The sequence below is a fragment of the Parambassis ranga genome, chromosome 17 (assembly GCF_900634625.1).
Source record: "Parambassis ranga chromosome 17, fParRan2.1, whole genome shotgun sequence".
Lineage (NCBI taxonomy): Eukaryota > Metazoa > Chordata > Actinopteri > Ambassidae > Parambassis > Parambassis ranga.
Genome location: NC_041037.1, coordinates 2298293 through 2307343, shown reverse-complemented (window position 1 = coordinate 2307343; position 9051 = coordinate 2298293).

Below are 9051 nucleotides of genomic sequence, written 5' to 3'. Positions count from 1 at the left end.
CCCAAGCTGTAAACATGCACATTTCTGCTGTAAAGTTAGACATATTAACATAAAAGTCTATGGGAATGGAAGCCAGCCCCTAGAGGCTGCCGGGGGAAGTGCAGTTTTAGGCCCCGTTCACACTGGAGAAAGTCATTCCAGCTAGAGTAGGACTGAGCCCAGACAGCCTTTAAGCTGGATGCGTTCAGACCTATTTTCAAATCTGGCTAGCACACACTTGTGTCCGCACTCAATCCGGCTTCATCCAGCATGTTTGCTGTCCTCCAAACCACTAGGTGGTGCCGTGTCGCGCCCTGTGAACCGGAAGTAGCATGTCGCTAGCCAGATTTGCGAGCCACATTTGCGTTCACACCTGAGCCACATTTGAGCCAATCCGGCTAGATCCACCTCTCGTGGATGAACTGGATACTGCCGGATTCGAGGTGTTCACACTGGATAGGCCCGAATCCCGCTTTAGCCAGATTTTTTTCCCCAGTGTGAACGGGGTATAAGAGGCCTCTCCATTGGCTTCATTTCGCTGCCTCTGCTTGGTTCTAACTTTGTCTGAAATTAAATAAATACTAAAAAAAAAATGAAATGATTCTTTTGATCTGCCACATTGCACAAAGCAGCAACCTTCAGTCAAAAAAGGAAAGACAAACCATCTGACTCGTCTTTGTTTAATTCGTAACCTTTTAAAAATGTCATTATTATTTACTTTTAAAATGTGCTTTTTTAGCTCTTTAGCAACAAATATTCTTACTTACCTCATTTATACCCGAGCGTGGCATTTGGTGGGATTTTCCATCCATAAATATCAGCACTGCGTCTCTGTCTGGCTCATACATATGCATTAATATACAGAAAGAACATCAATAAGAGGAGACAGAGATACACCTCAGCCTGTCAGTCTAAACACAGTATTCCTCTGGAGGGAGTACCTCAGGCACATCCTTGTCTACAAGCTGCAAAAAGGAACATCAGAGCTGGCAGTTATCAGTCTGACTCCACCACATTGGTGCGGCGTATGCGTGAAGTTCACAGCTACATCTGTTTTTAGCGTCAGCCTGCCCACATCCTGCCTCGCTGCACAACTGGAGGGCAAGGCACGCTTCACTACTCCTGTCCTCACCATGGTCAAGATGACATAATTAACACATATGGATTCTTCTAAATGAGTCAATAACAAGAGCTCAATATCGTCTCAGGATGTGTCAGATGGTGTGTGGCCCGTTTCCCCCCCACTGCTGATGTATGGAGCTGATGTGCTCCTTCAAGCAGCTTCATCAGTTCTAACCGTGTGGTGGGGAGAAGTGGTTTATATGTGGTGGAGGACTGGGTGAAGCTCACAAACAATAGCTCTAAATGTCTACATACTTACCTGTGTTGGTCTGACTGACTGTGTCTGGTGTGGCTAACGACTGGCTAACGACTACGGCCTCGTTTTTTTGTCCCATGTCTCTTGTTCTTTCGCTTTTTGGTTCAAAAAGCAGTTTATTCCTTTGTAGCCCTGTCGAAAATAAACTCGGGGCAAAACTGTCGTAGTTCAACGGTTGTTTACATACGGCTTTTGTACAGCAGGATTGGATAGCCACATTTGCGTTCAGACCTGAGCCAGATGTAAGCCAATCCGGCTAGATCCACCTCCGAGAGGTGGATTGAAATCAATCCAGATATATCCAGATTTGCGTTGTTCAGACTCTATCTGGATATATCCAGATACGGCCCAAAATTGATTTCCAAGGTGCGAACAGGGTCTATGAGACTACCAGAGGAGAGGGGGACAGGTGGACAGCCCATTGTTCTTGCTGTGAACATGTGGCTTGGAGTGAAACTCTCTGTGAATGGATGGAAGCTGCATTGTATGTGGTAGAAAGATGATGTCTGACTCCACCACCTCTGGTTTTTCCAGCTTAACATAGATGCTTCCTTGACTCCTCTTTTAAACCACCTGTCCTCTCTGTCTAAGTCAAAGGGTCTTCAAGAAGACTGTACTCCACTGGTACTTCTTTGCTTTGTTTCCTGTCTATCCCTCCTGTTAACTGTCTAATGGGCTTAATTGAAGACAACTGCCAAACACAATATTTAACACAATATATTTTGTGGTATTTTCTGAGTTAAAGTGGAAGCAGAGGCCAAACTATGTTAAAAATGAATCCCCTCATGCTGTTCAAATGGCATTTTATCATGTATAATACAGTTGTTTATGCTGCTTAGGATAGATTTGGTATAGCACATATCAAGCATATCAAAAGTACAACTTTGAATACAGCTGTGAAGTGAACCATGTGGTGACATTGTTTTCTCAGTTTCTGTTCCCAGGGTTAAGAATAAACTTTTTTCTCCCCCGTACCACTGTAAAAAAAACAAACATGTTCTTCAGGATTTTTTTTTTCATTTACCAAACCACAAGCAGCTGAGTGAGACTTTTTAGTAACTATAATGTCGTAGAACTGGCACAATATTTATTTAACTCTGGAGTCTGTTCAAAGTAAATTAAAGAAGATATTTAGTTCGATGTCAGCAAAAGTGAAGCCAGAGCAGAAAGTGCCAAAAAGTTAAAGTTTCCTGTAGCAGGCCACACCACCAGTGAACTTAAAACAACAAGAGAGCAGCTGTAGAGAATTTCCCCATCACAACAAGTGTATGAGGTGAATATTTAAATGTCACACTTTTAAATTATATTAAGGTTTAAGACAACTTTGTTTAAAAACAGGTCTTACAAAAGCAACGGTCCAAGAACAGAATGACCCAAAAATAATGGAAAAGAATATTAGGAGATATGGACACAAAAGAGCTGAACTTTACTGGTTGGATAACTTTATTATCTCACACACACAGTTCAAACACTCTAATTTGCATATTTATCTGCATATTTTTACCATTCTTTGTTCATGTGGAGGTCCAACAGTAGCAGTGACAGCTTTAACAATGACTAATGCGTTATCAGTAATACAAGGGAGGATATGTCTGATAGTGGCCAGTGGTTTGCTGAGAAGAGAACCCTCCTGTTAGCTGTAATGCTAATCTCTGTGGCTACCATTGATATGTGCATAATATGGAGGGGGTGGTTTTTCAGTCATACTGTGAGTGTTACAAATGTTGTTAGAGGGATTATCCACATTTTAAATAATACTAACAGTTTTATTTCGCCTTTAAAGGACCAGCCTGCAGTATTTAGTGACACCTTGTGGTGAGATAGTGGATTACAACAACCGCTCTTTTTTGCATTATAACTTTTTGCACTCTGTACTGTCTGTATATATATGTATCAGTATCTGAATTTGATATTGTGAGACTCACAGCCGGGTGTGTTTTTACTGCATTTTACTGCCCACACTGTTGAGCATGTGACAAATACAAAAACCTTGAAGCTTGAAGTGTGTGTGTGTCTGTGTGTGTGTGTGTGTCACAAACATGATGACTGAACATGGTCTTCATTCAAAGCTCACACAAAAACACTATGATCACAGATGATTAATGAAAACTGTGTGTTCTATTTCTGGTGCCCTTATATCCTCATAGTGATGCATGTGTGTGATAAACATTTCAGGCTGGAGGTCATTTCCACTGTAGACTGCTGCTCACAGTCACATGTGTTCTAATGATGCTTTTCATTTCTTTACAGGAATGCGAAATATGTTCTCATGTGTATTTTAAACTTCCCACAAAAACATAATTATAACAACGATGCATAATTAAGCTGAAATAAAAAAAAAATGGCAGCGGTGCTGTTTTCTTGAACAGATCCCAGCAGAAGTGTCTTAGTAAAATGATCCAGACTTTAATGTACAGTGAATGTATAAAACATGAGGAGCATCTTCATAACCCTGCAGTGTTTCTCTTTATACATCCTCTCCTTAAGAAACTTAAATAGAGATACAGAGAGCCCACTGAGTGCTTTAATGAGGATGAACAGTTGCTGCATCTGTAGATGAGGTCCATCTAATTTCATTCTGAGCTGATCTCTCCTGCTGGGAGGAGACTATATTGCACTTCCCCACAAGTCACCATCACCATCAAGTAGCAAGCAAAACGTCCATCTAACCTTAATATGAGATTAGATGAGTGAAACCTGACCACATGCAGACCTAATCAGCCCCCTCTCTCTCTCTCTCCAATAGATTCATAAAGGTGTCCAGAATCCTTTGAAGCAAAGACTGAGGTCTGTAAGACGAGGGAGAGTGGTCAGAAGTGCCCGGCTATTTTAACAGGAGCAGCGCATCGTGAGGTCATATCTCATATTCAGTGTGTCCGTGCACGTCCTGCTTTTATAGGGAACACAATGTTGTTCCAAAGAGAGTTACAAAACAATTCCTATTTACAAAGCCAGGAAAACCCGATTGCATCACGGTGCCGCAAAAAACGCTGCATCATGCAATTCATTCATAAGATGTAAGTTATTACCGGAGAGGCTTTCTTTGCTTGTTTAATCATTAGAATTAAATTCATACAGCTGCTGTACATCCTCCAGATACGTACACATGTTCGGTCATTATTATATGCGGCCTTTATTCTCTTAATACACAGCACTAGACCATAAAAAGACCTCAGGGTGCTGGAGCTAATTTGTTCTTTGTGCACTGGGCATCAAGGACACCACACGGGAGGCAATTGTTAAGAAAAGGCCTAAAGCCCAAATGACAAAAGCAGAAAGCACTAATGGATGGAATAATGACTGGAGAGAGCAAGTTGCCTTGAGAAGCACGGCTCAGGCGGCTCACAGAAAGCTGTTGCCATGGCTGAAATGATTCATTTCGCCCTGTCAACATGAGACTGCACAAGCCATGAGTACAAAGTGCGAAGAAGATTTAAAAGCTTGTATTTACCTGGGTCTTCAATGGTGACAAGGGGGATTTAGAGATAAATACTGAGCACAGGAGGGGAGTTTTTTCCAGCACATTACAGATAATCTAAGATCAAATCCAGGCGAGCAGAAGAGAAGCAATGTGTAGGAGCTTGGGAAGGACGAAATGCTCGAAAACTTCCCACATTTTATTGAATAAAACAAAGAAATTTTAACTCAGGTTTACGTTTTTTTTAACTTGTAAACAGGAACTAAATTATTCCTGGCTCATTCTTCTTTGACGGATCTCTCCAGTTCCTGCAGATTGGATGGTGTCCTGGCATGGACCCTGGTCTTGAGTTGACTCCAAAGATTTTTAATCAGATTGGAGTTCAGGGCTCTGTGTGGGTCAGTCAGTCACGCTCACTTTGCTTCTGGTCATCATGTTGGAAGAGAAACAATGACCAGGACCCGGATGTGCTGCAGACTGCTTCAGGTTTTTCACAAGTTTCACACTGAATCATCCTCATCGCAGCATCACACTGCCACCGCCGTGTTTGACTGTATGAACCCTGTTCTTTGGGTTATACGCCTCTTCTTCCTTTCTCCACATGAAGACAACATCTCTGTGACCACAGAGGTCTAGGTTAGTTTCAGTTTGTCTTGGTGGTGTCTTTTCTGCAGAGGTCCATTCCTGTGCAGGACTCCAGTGACTGTATCTGACACTTAATTCCAGACTTGGCTGAATCCTTCAGTAGTGTCTTGGCAGTTGTTCCGGGCTCTTATAGTTACGTCTCTCACTAAAGAGGTTGTCCTCAGGTCAAGAACATCCTGTCAGGCAGATATAAGCTGAAGATGTCATGGAAGTGTTCTTCAGTCCAGACCTGAACTCCACAGTCCTCCTCCCAGAGGCTGCGGCAAAGCCTGAATAAAAATAACAACAAAAAGGGGCTCTTGCACCCTCGCTGTGTTTTTGTGATGTAAACCCTGTGACGTGTGAGTGTGAGACCCTAGAAGACACTCAGACTTCTTTTCAGTCAGATCTGACCTGCAGCAGTAACATACACTGACCCAGATTAGGCCCCATGATTAAACTGTGTGGCGCTGCAGCCCTGAGTCATTAGTCCAATGTTAAATATCTGAACTGATCAGTGCCAAAACCCATTGAGACAAACGGTGGAGGAGCTACTCAGAACCTCAAAGTACTGTTTATACTGTTAAAGTTGGTTCTTGAAAACTAGGAAGTTCCACGTCAGTGTAAATTCTAATCACACATTCAGCACATTCGTAAACATTCTTCTGTCACTGGTAGATTTCGACTGTTTGATGTTTACAGAAACGCTCCCACTGAGGACACTGCGAGGGTTAACATGTTATGCCTCCATTGTCAGCTCTCATCCCGTTACATGAAACAGTCCATTGTTCCAGGTACACAACACAAAACATACAGAAACACAGATCAGCCGTTTTATGGTGTGAAGTCCTCGATATGAGGTAGGAGGTGCTGTGGATGGCTCCAGACCCAAGGGGGAGCCCCCTCTGCCACTATCTCCTCCATCCGGTTTTCCACTCACTGTTTGGGTTAAGCATAAAGCACAATATTGTGCCTCTGGCTGAAAAACAAAAAAGAAAAATTTTGTTTGTGTCAGGATTCCTGACTCTGTGACTGTGGTGGACTACAAATATGGTGGTCTGCCCCTTCCGGAGCATCTGGCACTTCCAGGTGCGCACAGGGTTCCCGCCACCAGGGGTCAGGCACGCCTTCCCTTTCCCATGACCCCCTGGGAATTGCGGCCTATTTAGACTTCCGCATCACTATGCTACGTTGCCAGACCGTCTCGCGGATTTCCCAGCGTTCCAGCGTTTTGTTAGACACCTCTAGTTTTGGATTTACCGTTGCCCCTGATCGTGGTGACAAGTCTTGGTTTGGACTGTTTTTTTTAGTTTGCCTGCCCCCGTCCTGTTACCTCTGCTCGCGGACAGCCCCTCTAGTTTCGACTCGGCCTGGACTCCGTCTTGCTCTGGTCAAGCGTCTCTGTGTTACTGTGTGGTTTTAGACTGATTATCTGTGTACGGACCTGGACTGTATTAAACGCATCCTGAGTCCTCTTTCCTTACGGCCCTGACAGTGGGATGAGACTGGGCTGGGTGACCAGTCTCTCCTCAAACAGTGCTCGTTTCCATAGACTGGACATGTTGTCATGTTTTCCTGGTGATGACTGGCTGCATAATGATGTTCAGCCTCAAGTGGCCATTTGAGGAACTGCAGCTTTAAGCACTTCCATGTTACCTTCCTCTTCTTCTTCTTCTTCTTCTTCTTAACCCTAACCCTAACCCTTCTTTTGTGGCCAAGATGGCCACCAGCGGTACAACTGGTATGTTTGAAAACATTTCTGCCATACTTGATTGACAGTTTTTTCATGACAGAGGGGACCAGTGTCCACATATTCACAGGACAGTGAGGACAGTTAAAGTAAAGTTAAAGCTGATCTGTACCGTTTGGGAAATTAGAAGCTCTGTTCATTAATTGCAGTGGGCCCAGCCTGCACAGTTTTCATTAACTCATTCCCAGACGCAGATGTTAATTAGTACAAACATCCTCGCTGTAACACATAATAAGCAGTTTCATGTGGGTGTGATTATATTATTATTATTATTGTTATTATTTCCAGTGCCTGCTGCAGTTCGGCTTCATTCTCCCTGACCTTCAAGTCTGTGGCTGTCCTTCTTTATAGAAATCCCTCATGTTTGCCTACAAACACCAGCTGGATCTTTTATGCAGTGTCACTCAAAGCTTCGTATCTTTAAACTTTTCCGAAAAAGCTCAGTGAAGTCGGAGCTGGTGGTGAAAAAGAGGGAGAGCGGCGGAAAGCGCTGCCTTTTAAACGCAAACAGTGGAGCCTCCAGCTTTTATATTTTTCCTATTTGAGATGAATGGCAATGCACTTAAAGTGGAGCGCCGAGGGAGAAATCAAAGCTGCACTCAGCTTGACAGCCCTTCATCAGCTATTGTGTTTAATTTCACATCTGTACAAAATCCTCCAAGATAACAAGTTAATGTCAGAATCATCGTTTCCTTCTTATTAGTGTCAAACAAAGGCTTAAAATGAGCCTCAGACAGCACAAAAAAACATAATAACTGCCTAAAAGTGCAGTTCTTTTGTGGATTCCTGGTGCCCTTTATTGTGGAGATAGTGGAAATGTGCGGTAGATGGCAGAGGTGAATCATCTTCTGATGAACTGCGGAGCAATGGTTGCTGGTGAGATCATTACTCGGTTCACGTCTAATCCGAGGAGAAACGTGCCAACATGGATCGAGCTTCATTAAAAAGGCTGCCGACCTCTTTTAGTGAAGGTTTGCAAAGACGTCCGCGTGTAGCCTCATGCAGAGTTTAAAAGGAGGCGCTGATGGTGGGTGGAGGTGTTCAGAGAGCTTTTATGCTTCGTAAACAGCCATTAAGGGAGGATGGGCAGTCCCGCAAGACTCTGCTTGAGCCAAGTCCAGGAACAGCCAAGCCCGGGAGTGTGGTTTAAACACACTGTGCTGACACAACGTTCAATCTTGGCTCGGGCGACGTGACCTTTCTTATTTTCCTAAGTGGCAGTATCTTATTTAGTGCTGCAGCTCTCATATAGCATTGTCTGTGAGAGCAGAGTCTGTTTTTGTCCCATAAATCACTGCAGAGAGGATCACACCAGGAAACTTTCAAACAAACTTCTTCAACAAACTGAAATTTTAAATTAAAAAAACGTTCATTAAATCCATTATTCAGTGAAAGTTAAGACCATGCACATTTCTAATGTGTTTTATCTGATTTACAATGAAGTCAAGTGTCTCTTGTGATCACATCTATGAAGAGAGCTTGAAAAATCTGCCTTTGTGAGGATTTGCCCTCCAACTACATCACTGTTTCCTCAGTGATGCTGTATAATAATCTCCATCTGTGCATTACATTTTAATGTTATTAAAAGCACACTTATGTGTGTGAAATATTTCATATCTCCAGTGGCAAAATTAAAATCATTCCCATGTACAACATATATTAAATAATCAGCACATCAGCTGAGGGCAGCTGATCTGAAAGCTGCCTGTGAAGGGGGGGGGGGGGTGCTCTGCCTACTTTAGGCTTTCTAGGTATGCACATGGAGGGCAGGCGCCTAAGGCTTTAGATGCACATGGAGGTGCAGAGTGCTATGCTTTCACCGCCTTAGGCTTTTCTCATTTGCACATGCATGCCGTCTTCTACAGAACAAAGGCATACTGCCAAACACAACTCAAGTAATCC